The following is a 12,735-nucleotide window of genomic DNA, read 5'->3' as shown; positions in this document are numbered from 1 at the left end:
GCATAACCTTCACACCAACATGGTGCCCAGCATAGAGCGGGGGGTTCTACATACACATTACAATAGCATATTCTTTCTGTCCAGTGCTCTTGGGACCAGACGTGGCACAGAAAGGACAAGCATCTTACCCCAGTTATAGACGTAAGTGCTAGTCCCTGAAACTACCCAGCTACTGAGTAAGCACCGAGCTTGTTTGCACAGGGACTCAGCAATCTCCCATCTGCTTACGGTCTTGCAATGCCCAAATACCCGGATCTCACGTGAACCCTGAGGTAGGCATCAGCATTAGGCAAGCCTCAGTTTCCCCAGCATCATGGACTCATTGGCAGGATGTCTTCTTTTTCCTCGCATACCCGGAGCACGCTCTGCATCTTGGAGTGGGCAGGAAACTGTCTCCTACTCATCCCAGGCGATTCGCTGCTCTTTCCCTTCTGCTTCCGGAGTGACCATCCTGCTCTCAGCTGCTTTGTCGCCTTCTGTATATCCACGATGTTTTCCCAGGCTCATGGCACATCCTGTACCCATGCCCACAGATGAGGCACACCCCTCTCCACCCGAGTCTGGGAGCAGAAGGTGACCGGTTGTCTGATAAGTAGATTCCTCTGTTCTTGTGATGTGGATGGGTGTCCTGGGACAGGCTCGGCACATGCAGGGACTGTGACCTATTCTAGCCTGAAAGCCATGCGGAGCCCTTGCTGGGGGTTGGCCACCGCCGTCCCGGTCAGACCCAGCCATGAAGTCAGAACACATCTTCATTGCAGGAGCTGTTCCCTTTCCTGAACATTCCCACAGATGGCGGCTACAGGCCTTCCTGAAACCGTGCCAGAGCAGAAACCCCCCAACCCCTAGCATCTGCTCTCCCACCCCCAGGCCCTGTGCATTTGGCTTCCAAAGAAAAATCACCGTGGAACAGGCAGAGATTTCCAATCTCTGCCTGATACAGCCCTTGTTTTTCCCTGGGGAAAAAAAATTATTTTTCATAAATGCCCACATTCATTTAATAAAAACTTTTTAAAAGACTTTCTATACGCCTCCTATAGGTCAGATACAGAAGTCTCTTGTGGCCTTAAAATGAGCTTCCATGAGACTATGGAAATCCTCTGGAGACCATCACACCTGGTGAGTAAGAGAAGAGCCCCTCACACCCTCACCCACTGCTGGGCCATCGTCCTTGAGGGTTTGGTCAAGAGATGTCAAGATAATAAAAGTTCATGCCCTTTGGATCACCAGCACTGTTTACAGTTTTTCTCTAAGAAGAATGACACAATCATAAAGTCTATGCAAAAGGGTGTATATTAAGCAGATGCTTAAAATAGCCCAAAAATAAAATAAAATAACCTAGAGGTAAATCCATGAAAGTTGGGTTTAAGTAGATCACGCTACACATCTCGAGAGAAATGTTATACTGCCCTGAAAAATAATGGATGTCTCCATGTATGTATATAAAGAGATACCCATGCGTACTGGATTAAATGTTATGTCCTCCCCACCCACCCCCATAAATTCACCTCGTACCTATGAGTCTGACATTGTCCACAAATAAGATCTTTGCAGACGTCATCAAGTTAAAATGAAGTCATACTGGACTAAGGAGGGTCCTAATCTAATGACTTTTGTCCCTCTAAGAAAAGGGACAAACAGGCAAAACGCCCCGTGAAGAGGGAGACAGAGCGCTGAGCGAGGGGTCTGCAAGCCGAGGGTGACAGAGGACTGTCAGAAACCACCAGAAGCTTAGACAGAGGCATGAAGAGGTTCCCCTCACAGCCTCCAGGAGGAACCAACCCCACCAGCACCTGGATCTCAGACTTTCCCCGTCCAGATTGAGTGAGAATCAACAGTGGCCCCTGGTTCCTGCTACTTTGTTTCCGCAGCCCCGGGAACCTAACACACCGCGAAGCTAACTAGAGAAGCGGTCTGTCCTGTTCTGCACTCTATGATTTTATTTATGTAAAATGTTACATAAATTGGTGCCCATGTAGGGAAGCCCGGGTCCGGCAAATTGATTTTGGTAACCATCTCTGAGTAGTGAAATTGGGAATCATTTTTCTTTATTGTATTTTTTTTTCATGCTGCTTAAATTTTTTACAACAATCCTGTTTCAAAAACAATGAAGTTGTGTTCACAAGACAAACAGATGAACTTGTCTATTGTCTCAGGCTACTGTCACAAAATAGAGTGGGTTAAGTCACAGAACTTAATTTCTCATCATTCCAGAGCCTGGGAAGTCCAAGACCAAGAGAGTTTCTTTGGTTCTGGGAGAGAGCGCTCTTCCTGGCTGGGAGATGGCCGTTGTCTTGCTGGGTCCGTATATGGCAGAGACAGAAAGCTCTGGTGTCTCCTCTTCTGCTAAGGACACCAGTTCTATCATGGGGCTCCTCGTGAGCTCATCTGCAGCTAATTGCGTCCCCAAGGCCACATCTCCACGTGCCATCACAGTGAGGTCAGGGCTTCAGCTTGTGAATTTTTAGGGGACACAGACATCCGGTCCCCGGCCAGCTATGTGCCCGGTGGATGGGAGGGAGGTACGGAGATCATCTGGTGATGCTCAGATGCAGGGAAGAAACTCTACAGTTTACCGCTGATCGTCTCCGTGTTCTTCAGGCTGAATAAGCTGCAGAACATGGGTGCGGCGTGGGGCTTGCTGGGGCCCCCGAGCTCCCGGGCTCTGCAGGTAGGTGGGGCCGGGCGCCGGCCGAAGCTCACTGGGATTTTAAGCCGCTGAACTGTCAAAGCCTCAGTAACCTCTTCTGTACAACGAACAGAAAAACAGCTGTCTCCTAGGATATCCCAGCAGTCCAATAAGTAATACATGAAAGAGGTTGCCGTGGGTATGGGCAGATACGTTCTGTAAGGGAATACTAGAAGATATATCAGTTATTTGTGGTTGTTGAAAGGATCAGGCCATAAACAAAAATTCCCCGTCTGGGGGCCCCTGGATGGCTGAGGCGTGAAGCGTAAGCTCTCGGCTCAGGTCATGATCTTGGGGTCTTGGGATGGAACCCCATGTCGGGCTCCCTGCTTAGTGGGGAGCCTACGTCTCTGCTGTTCCCTCTGCTTCTGTGTTCACTCTCTCTCCCTCACTGTAATGAATAAATAAAATATCTTTTAAGAAATTCCCCATCCGGATGAGACAACATTTCTGGGCCCCTGAGCCTGCTTCCTCACTTCTGCCCTGAGTTGGGGGAGAAGAAACACTAAAATATACATAGAGAAAGAGAGAAAGATGCTAAATTTAACTCTCTTGGGATTTTAGTGATTTACTGATGATGCTTGGGTGCCACGAAAAAAAGCAGGTGACACCAGCAGGACCTGCCGCCATCCTGCTCATCACTCTTCTGTCTTCAACCCAACAGGGAAGCTTGGATGCCCACCCATGTCGGCTGGTGGACGCCTCAGGTCCCACAGCTTCATTCATGATGAACAGCCTGCAGCCAGCCTACATCCCCAAGCCACCTTGGAATTCAATAGCTAATAACACCCCATCCTTCCACCTGGCACTAGGAATCACCAACTTCTTACCAGCTCATGATCTCACCTGACACTGGGAACCACCAGCTTCTCACTAGCTCGTGATCTGGGGGCACAGTGAACTCTGTAGTTCATAGTGATTCCTCTCAGTAGGTCTTAACTTTCCCAAACTTCCATATTGGAAAAGTGTAAGATTTGGGTACAAGGCATTGGAAATAATTCTTTGAGATGGTTCCTCAGTGAGTAATCTCCAAAGGCAATCATTGTAGAGTATTCCATAGAAGGTTAGACTCGTGCCTTGTAACTCATGAGTGTCCCACCCCTTTGGCCCAGTGTAAGGTCTGTTCACAGGAGAGAGTCCCTCGCCTGTGGGTCCTAGCTTCCCTTCATGCATCTCCTTCTGTGTGCTGAGATCTCTCACGTTCAGATGGCAGCTGTCTAACTTCATGTCCTCACCCCACCCGCACGGGGGACAGAGAACCAGTTCCCATTGTAATCGGCTCCTATCTGACCTCATGCACTCACTAGCACATGAAGTGTGAGTTGGGATCAGGGCTGAACTCAACTCCCCAGCCTGTTGACCACAATATGTCTGAATTTCCAGAAAGTCTGGACTCAGCTACACCCACCAGACTATAACGCAACCTTGCCCGCTATTTGCCTCCAACGACTCATCCAGAAATTCTGGTTTCACCAACATGCACCCTCCCTGTAAAATCTATCCAGGAGCAGGAACCAGTCCCCTCTCACAGAATGAGGTGGAAATGACCGACAGCCGAACTCAGCCTGGCGAGTGTCTCCGTCTCTTCTGTTCTTGGGCCTCTGCCCTTGGCCTTGCCAGCCCCAGTGGGAAAGGCTCCGGTCTTCAGGGCAGCGGCTCCCTGGGAGCAATCCAGAGCAGCTGAGTGGGGCTGGACCTGATAGGGTGTGACTCCAGCCAGCCAGAGCCCACGATCTGAAACTCTCCTCTAAAAGACACAATGGACAGGGCCGCCTGGGGGCTCAGTTGGGTAAGCGTCTGACTCTGGATTTCAGCACAGGTCATGATCTCAGGGTCTTGAGATCAAGCCCTGTGTCGGGCTCTGCACTGAGTGTGGAGTCTGCTTGAGATCCTCTCTCCCTCTGCCCCTCCCCTTGCTCTCTCTCTCTCTCTCTCTCTCTCTCAATAAATAAATAAATAAAATCTTTCATTATGTAAAAGATGCCATGATCCATCCTGTGGAGGCCCTCTGAGGGGTTTTGTTGCTGAGATCTCAAACCACATCTCAATCTGCCTCCTCCCCCAGGAGGTTCTGAATCCCCGCTGTCCTGGTCATCACCGCCAGCCGTCCAGCTCGGTCTCATTGTCTCGGCATGAGCCAGCCAGCCTTGCCCAGGGTCTGCAGGCAGCCTCCGTGGGCCCGTGCCTGCTGCCATGGCTTTCGGGCTCCCACCTGGCTTCTTTGCATTCGTGGGAGAATGAAACCTGGGGGAGGAGGTTGGCTGGAAGCCTCTGTCTGTGGATGCCTCCTGACAGCATTCCCCTCAGCCAACTCCCGTGTCTCATGTTGAATTCTTCTGCAATTTTCTCCGCGTTGTGGAAGAATTCCTGACTTTTAGTACCCAATGAAGAGTCTGTTTGCTCCTTCTTTGCCAGTGGAAAAGACCTCGACACCGTCCCGCATTAGCGATGTGTTTTAACAGGGTCTTGCTCTTCTCTGGGCCTCTCTTTTCTTTCTTTTTTTTTTTTTTTTATTTATTTGACAGAGAGAGAGGTCACAAGTAGTCAGAGAGGCAGGCAGAGAGAGAGGAGGAAGCAGGCTCCCTGCTGAGAGGAGAGCCCGATGCGGGGCTCGATCCCAGAACCCTGGGATCATGACCTGAGCCGAAGGCAGAGGCTTTAACCCACTGAGCCACCCAGGTGCCCCTGGGCCTCTCTTTTCTCATCTGTGAAATGGGGATGGTGATGCTTCCTACTTTGCTCACTTTATTGCAGCACGTAAGTGAGTTAATGGGCTTTAACAGGGCTAGGCTCACAGACATGTTGCTTGTTGTAATCACCGCCATCATCGCCGTCGTCATGACGTGCTTCCTCTGTCCTCCCTTCCTCCAGCTACCGGTCCTCCAGTAGACTGCGATATTCCGCTGTCCAGCCCGAGGGTTGGTCTGGCAGACTCATTTATTTTCAGCCCTTGGGATGTCCCATGCCCGTGGCATTAACTTCTTGCAAGCAATCCCATCGATCGAGTGCCTCCCTTCTAAATTAACACCCATCGTAAGAACCCAAAACCAACTCTGTTTCTTGCCTCATCGCCTGTTCTGGCGATGTGTGTTTCGAGGTCTCGGTGAGCAAAGTCAGTCTCCCTCTGGGTTTGACTGCCAAAAACACCAGCCTGCTCTCGCCAGAAGCAGTCCAAATGTCTACCTAATTTTTGTGAGCCAATTCTGTGTTGGGTCCGTGAAGCACTCTCCAGACCATCCCCTCTCACGGTCCCCAAAGGAGGCCTCACCCAGGAACTGGCCTAGAGAACCTGGCCACGGCCCGGTCCCAGCACCTTCTCTGACCCCACCTTCACCCCGCAGATCAGGTGCCAAGATCCCGATCCCCTCCCGGTGCGACAATACTGTGAGCGCCTTCACTGATCACGCCGAGTAGATCTGTGCTTCTTGGCTCCTTCTCCTCACAGTCTGGCTGCCACGTGATAGAGCCGGTCTTTGGCTCAGTTCTAGGGTGTAAGGATATTAGAGAGCAATTAAGTGCCAATCTCGGTTCGCTATCCAGATGGTGCTTGCCATCCCCCAAAGTATGCTCAGAGCTAGAGCTCTTCCCACGGAGGGGAGCGGGGATGCCACCTGCTGCAGCGGGGGCGGGGGGTGTCAGTCGGTCAGGTGCATGCTTAGGTTCCTGGAAAATGTGCCACCGTTGTCTGCCTTCCTCTGGGCTTTGAAGGACAGCGTGGTATTCAAGTGGCTTTGCAAACATCCTTTCCAGAAGGACCGTGAGCAAGCAGAGGGACTGAGGGAGACACTGGGCAACAGACCAGACAGACCGTCCCCGACACCGGAGGCTGGATCTGCTCGCGAACGGTTAGTCTGATTTTAATGTGTGACATGCTTCCGCACTGGTGACCGACAGTGGCTGCCCAGTGCTACCACGGCTTCCCCAGTCCCTCCCTCTCAGGCCACCCTGATATCGTCCCCCTCTAGCACCACGATTCCTCAACAATTAAGGACAAATATTTGGCATAAGAGAGGCTACCTCAACCTCTGCCTCCGTATGACCTCTGCTTCTATCTGACTGCCGGGGACAGGACGTCCGGTATCTCGGCTGCCATCGCCGTGGCTGCACCTGTCCACACAAGGAAGGCGAACATGATCAGAAACTTGAGATGGCAAGTTTGCCCCAGTCCCATAACATTATGAAAAACAAAACACACAGATCTGGGGATTTTTGCTGAATGCCTTCCTCAAGCCAACCAAGATGGTAGCCAGATCCCCGGGCTACTAACCAGACTTGACCAGCGGGTCCAGAGGGTGCGGAAGACGGCGGGCACCACCCCCTCCAGGATCTCCCAGCGACACTGCAAAGCATACTGGGGGAAGATACACCCGGCCGAGTCAAACCTCTTTGTTGAGAACAAGAACTTTTAAGAGATAAAAAGTGGAAGCATTTTTTTTTTTTTAATCTCAAGGGTAAAGGGAGATGGCTGTCATCACCGAGGCATAAAACATCAGGGACAAAGGAAGAGAAACAGAGCCAGCCTTGGGGAAACATGGAGGGAAAAGGTCTGCAAAGCAAGATTTCAAAGCCCAGCAAGCAGGTGTTCGTGATTTACGCAGCAGAAAGACAGTCCCAGGCATATACCAGCCCAGAATATGACTCTTATGTAACTTTCCTCAAAAATATTATGCAACTGGGCTATAAATCACGTTAAAGAGTTCAGTGATAGGGAGACTGAATTATAGAAGGACTTCCTATATAGAAACGCTGAAAATATGTCCGTTTCAGAAGTGTGAGAACTCGGGTGACGTAATTCTAGGGCACACAGTGGCAAAATCATGCGGTTTAATAATTCCTGAAGGAAGAAAATGCTTAATAATAATGAGTATTAAACTTTGTCCAAAAAATTAAAAAGTCCCAGACTATACCAAAATCCTGGGAGGCAGGCTGAGGCGGGAGACGTTAAAACCAGAGATTTTTCTCCCCTCAGAGAAGGTCTATGGAATGTTTTCAAACTGTCTAATGTGCTGCACAGACACTGTCCTCGGTATTTGGATCCTACGCGCGTAGCAGGCCAGGATCACGCCCTTTCCTACGTGACAAAATGGGTGTAGAGAAGGACTTATAGAAATAAGAGGAAAAACCTCCTAGAAATAGGACAGACGGAGGAGAAAGATAGCAGGACAGGGAGATTTGCATACTTTTATGCCTAACAAAGTAGATTCTTTTCAAATAAGGATTTAGGAGACCTGAAATGATGTCACCAATAAGCCCGACTCGGTATTCTCTTCCATGTCCTCCTCTGTAAGGAGGGGAGGGGTCCTTCCTGCCACAATGTCCTAAGTGTGCTAAGAGGATGTTTCCTCTCAACAAACAGGTTGGGGCTCTTTGAGGAGCTTTTGGAATCTCCAGGGCCTGGTTTCCATGAGCTGAGGTGTTCACCCCAGAACTGGGGACCCAGGTGGAAGAAAGGACCAGAACTCCCCTTTGCCCTCAATGACAGACACGAACTTGGCCTCTCCGGTTGCAACATCACGGAGATCCGGGGAGGGGCCGCTGTGATCCCTCCCAGGGTCCCGGGAGAGTCCGGCAGGAAGACATCCTCCTTCTGCACGAAGCAAAGCCCTGCTTTCCACGCTGGTCCTCGGTTCCTGACCTCCCTCTCCCGCCCCTGGCTCACACGTTCCCTCTGGCCTAAAGGATTGGGCAGGGCTCGTCTCTGGTAGTCTGCTGGTGGAGATAAGTCCTTGATGACTCTCTGCAGGCTCCCATTCGGGAGATAAATTTCCTATTTGGGAGGAAATCACACCCCCTCGTCCCCAGCAGGGTCGCTGCATCTCCCGCCTTGGCAATGGTGGGAAGGGACCACACCCACCCTTCCCAACCCGGGGGATTCCAGCATTTGAAAGTTCAGAGCTGGAAAGATAAACACCACAGCTTCTCCCTCACTCCCTCATTGTTGCTTGTCAGCAGCAGAAAAGGAACCGAGAACCCGGCTGCGCGGAAACGCACCCATCCGCAGGCGTTGTTAGGGGAACCGAGGCTGTGAATTGTACTCAGCAGCCCCTCCCTTTGCTCCTCACTGCCACTCCGCCCAGCCCTTAAGGAAACACAGACCCAAACTCTTGAATCTCCGAGGTAAGATGCACCAGCCAGGCCCTGCCAACCCCTTCCTCCTGCAAACCCAGAGATGGAACCGTGCCGTGAAGCGAGCGCCAGATCCAGGTCTGAGGCACAGGGGATCTCCCTTCCGCTATGTCTCTGAGAACGAGTTCCCTAACGGGTCCGGGGCCCCGGTCCCGACTGACACGAGGGAATCATCCTTGTTCTCTACGTGATTCACAGGGTATTTGGGCAAAAGGATATATTGGGCCCAATTCTGTTTCCAAACTGCCAAGTAAAAGAACATCGTTGTGAACTCCCAACGCTCCTCCTGGTCTCTGGCTGCCGACTGAACGAGATCCCTCCTGTTTGGGCCAAACTCGAGGGCAATGTATTTTTTCCTTCACGAGACTTGGCTCCAACTGTTCCCTCTGCCAGGAATGTTCTTCCTCCTCCATTTCTACCTTCGAGTTCTGTTGCATCCTTCCCGGGGAAATGCCTGTTCTTCCCAGGAGTCCTCCGCGTTCTAATGTCTTTGCCCAGCATTGCTTCTCCTTCTAAGCGCCACTGGCCTCCTCCCGGTCTCAGCACTGACCCTGCTCTGCCTCATGGTCAGGTTCTTTCTACACCTGCTGAGCCTCCCTGTAGGCCAACGGTAAGCCACTCGTCCCTGCAGCCCCCGTGCCCGGCATGCAGCCTGGACTGGGGACGTGGCGGGGGCGAGGATAAGGGGGGGTTGTCTATCTATGCCATGTGCACAGCTGCATGAATTTCTGCGGGGGAATATGCAATCACGCTTTCCCAAAAAAAAAAAAAAAAAAAAAAAAAAAAGAGTCTAAGGAAACTACAAAGTGAATGCAACTCCCAGAAGAACAAGGGAGAGTAAAACAGAAACAGTATGTTTGGAACCACCTGGGATGAGCTGTTTACTAGAGCGGAACGCTGGGTTTATCTCTGAATTTCCTGGACGAGGGGATGCAGGCCAGCTCGTATACTTTTCATCCTACAATAACTCTGGAATCAGACTGGAAAGAGCAGTTTTTCCTGGCTCTGCGTTCGAGGAGAAATTCATCAAGTGCGTCCTTACAGAACAGACATGAGGCATGAGGTAACACAGTAGCCCCATCTCCAACGGGTGTTGTGCAAAAGGACCCAGATGTCTTAGCCTGGGAGATTCTGGTCCTCAGCCGTAGTTCAGAGAAGGGATTTCTGCAAGGAAATGAGACCACATGACCCATGCCCAGGGCTCTCTCCACAACTGAGAAATCCTAAAAACCTCTGAAAAAAAAAAACATTGGGGGAGTTGTTTAATATCAGATCCCAAAGACCACATCTACGTTCGTCCCAAAGATGACGGTAGCCAGCTTGCAACAGCTCAAGGCCAGTCAAGGCCACGGGTGTTCCGGGCTGGGACAGGGTCACCCTCCCGGGGACAGGCTGCAAAGGGGCAGGCATGCACAAGGTGGGCAGGGCTCCGTGTTCAAGCACACCAGCGTCCGCCCCTCTGTGCAACCCTGTGCAATCTATACTGGATGATGTCAAGGAGCCCGTCGCTCATCAGGAAGGCAAGCCCAGCCAGGTCAGCCTCCAAGGAGAGTCAGGAGAGGTGTGGGGGCCTCGCGCAGATGCCCTAACGGGCGAGGGAAAGACTAGAGGAAAGAGATCCCAGACCCTACGGCTGAACGCAGGGACTAGCAAGATGGCAGACGAAGATGGGTATTTCCTACCTCGGGCTGAACCAGAACGTGGGAACCTTGGGGTGTCCTTCTGGGAGCTCCACAGGCAGGAAAGAAAAGTGGCCACTGACCTTCGCACGCATTATTCCATGACGGGAGGCACGGAGGCCCCAGGAAAGGACCTCAAGTGTAAGGGCTCCGCTCTGTGGTTACCGCCGGGAAGCGCTTCTGGCCTCTGTGCCAGGCGGCCAGCTTCGTCTCCACAGAGAAGGCTCCCTGCTGGGGGTCACAGACGCCCACAGAACAGCGGGGCCGCCCGTGAATCCGTGGCTAACATGCCTGCAGGGTTTGCAGCCTGAGATTTTTTGTGTCTGGAAGGAACTGTCTCTCTCTTTTTCTCTCCTTCCATTTTGGGCATTTGCTACTAAGGCAGGTCCCGGCAGGCCAGCTCGTCCCCGTCCTTCACACGACCCCAGAAGCCTGCCCCCTTGTCTCTGGAGGCATTTCAGGGTGAGCAGAGGGGCCGGTCTCTGACTCTGGTGAGGCCTGAGGATGGAGGCCCCCACGCTCCCCGCAGAACCCCGCGGACCCCCGCGGACACGGCAAGACTGGCGCAGAGGGGCTTCCCGCTATCGTCAACAGCAGGTGCCACGAGACAGGAGAGGTCAGGAGACCTTTGAAAGGTGGGAGGAGGGGACGGCCGGGGTGCCCAGAAGGACAAGTCGCTCTGTGCTCCTCGTGCACACCCGTTTACACCGGGGTCCGCTCCGGGCAGCCCCGTGTGGGCTTCTCACTCTGGCCCTTGCCCGTGACAGCAAGGACTGTGCGCATGGCCTCACGGGGACGGACGGCTCAGCCGTCGAGCACTAAACTGTATTTCCCCCAAGACCTGTTTTCACTCAGCTGAAAAGTCTGGAGCGTCAAGGGAACGGCTTGATTGATGAAATGACTTCTTAAAAATTCTTAATAACTCATCCATTACACAAGCCTCGTCTTACGCACCTGCTACGTGCCCACTGCGGCATCGGGAGCTTTGCGTTCCGGTATGGCACAGGGTCTGCCCCTCGACGGGGAGGCTCGGCTCCGTCCGCCGGGGTACCGCATGAGCCCGCAGGCCAGCTCCGTGGGAATTACTTGTCACCAGTTCATGCTGGGCCAGAAGGAGAGGCGGGGACAGATGCCCTCTCCACGTATCGGCCTAGAGGACATCTGGGAAGACCTGGGGTGAAGAAGCGACCTTCAGAGCCAGGACCCACAGTGCGGTGAGGCCCCTGAGGCAGAACCCACCGAGCCCAGTGGACCCTAAAATCATCTCCTCGTCTCCAGTGCGATCTAGCGTCAGGCCGCCGGCTCGTGCACCTCCGAGCCGCCCTCGCTCCCTGTGCCCCCCCCCCCGCGTCCTCCTGGCTCCCTAGATGCCAGATCTCTCTGTTTTGCTAATAAGGAACATGAGGTCCAAGTGATCAGGTCAAGATCCTGGTCAAAGCGAGGACTCCAGCCCTGCCCGAGCACCCGCTCCCGACGGACACGCTATGGAAACACAGGACCCGGAAAGAACATACTTTCCTCCTTCTGGAGTTTTGTCTAAAATCTGCTCTCTTTGGGGGAGCCTCTGTGGCGCCCACAGCCCAGCAGCAAAGGGCCCAGGATGGACCGAGCAGACAGACCTTCCCCTCCTGCGCCCTTCCGGGCACATGAGTTCACTATCTCTCTTCGCTTGCTCACCGTCTTTCCTCCTTCCTTCCTTTCCCTCTTTTGTTTTGTTCTTTCTCCTTTCACCTGTTCTCTGAAAGAGTGTCTGAGAGACCAGAACCCCCTCTCTGCCCTGGTTCCTGGGCTCGGGGTCCCCAGGGTAGGGAGGCTCACGGTGGGCTGCTGGGGTCATGAGCATTTGCAGGACGCCAGGCGGAGGGAGACGTTAGCTCATGGAGGGGCTGGGAGAGGAATGACCTTGATGGAGGCAGCAGCCTGCTTCTAATTTTAGCAACAGCGGGAGCCCTGGACTTCCTGGAGGTATCGGGTTGCCCATGCTCCCCCGCTGCCCGCGCTGGGCTGACTCCGGACATGTGGAAGAGATTCAGATCACAAGAATCCCCAAATCGGGTCACACCCATAACTAGTCCGGCTCGGCCTGTGTCTCTGAAAGTGGGGACAGAGACCCCCTGACGGTCAGAGCTTTTCCGTCTCCTCGAAAACCCCCTCAGTCTGCAGATGGAGCAGAAGTTGAGGGAGGGGAAGACGGCAGTTGACAAGGGGCCAGCGAACCCAGGTCTAGAACCGGGGTCCCTG

At 52.9% G+C, this 12,735-nt stretch overlaps 1 long non-coding RNA gene across 3 annotated transcripts; it reads right to left on the bottom strand.

Moving 5' to 3' along the window:
- Positions 1–5,297: 5,297 nt before the first annotated feature.
- On the bottom strand, positions 5,298–12,397 carry LOC125105611 (uncharacterized). 3 transcript variants are annotated; one of them, XR_007128957.1, is made up of 4 exons: positions 12,172–12,397; positions 11,449–11,665; positions 6,707–6,796; positions 5,298–6,173 (listed from the first exon to the last, which is right to left on the bottom strand). It is a non-coding gene; the product is annotated as an uncharacterized LOC125105611 (long non-coding RNA). The 3 variants fall into 3 exon arrangements; XR_007128959.1 differs by having other exon boundaries at positions 12,313–12,378; XR_007128958.1 differs by lacking the exon at positions 12,172–12,397 and having other exon boundaries at positions 11,449–12,153.
- Positions 12,398–12,735: the final 338 nt, after the last annotated feature.

The sequence above is a fragment of the Lutra lutra genome, chromosome 7 (assembly GCF_902655055.1).
Source record: "Lutra lutra chromosome 7, mLutLut1.2, whole genome shotgun sequence".
NCBI lineage: Eukaryota > Metazoa > Chordata > Mammalia > Carnivora > Mustelidae > Lutra > Lutra lutra.
The sequence above is the reverse complement of the archived record's forward strand: the minus strand, read 5'-3'. Positions and strand labels throughout refer to the sequence as shown.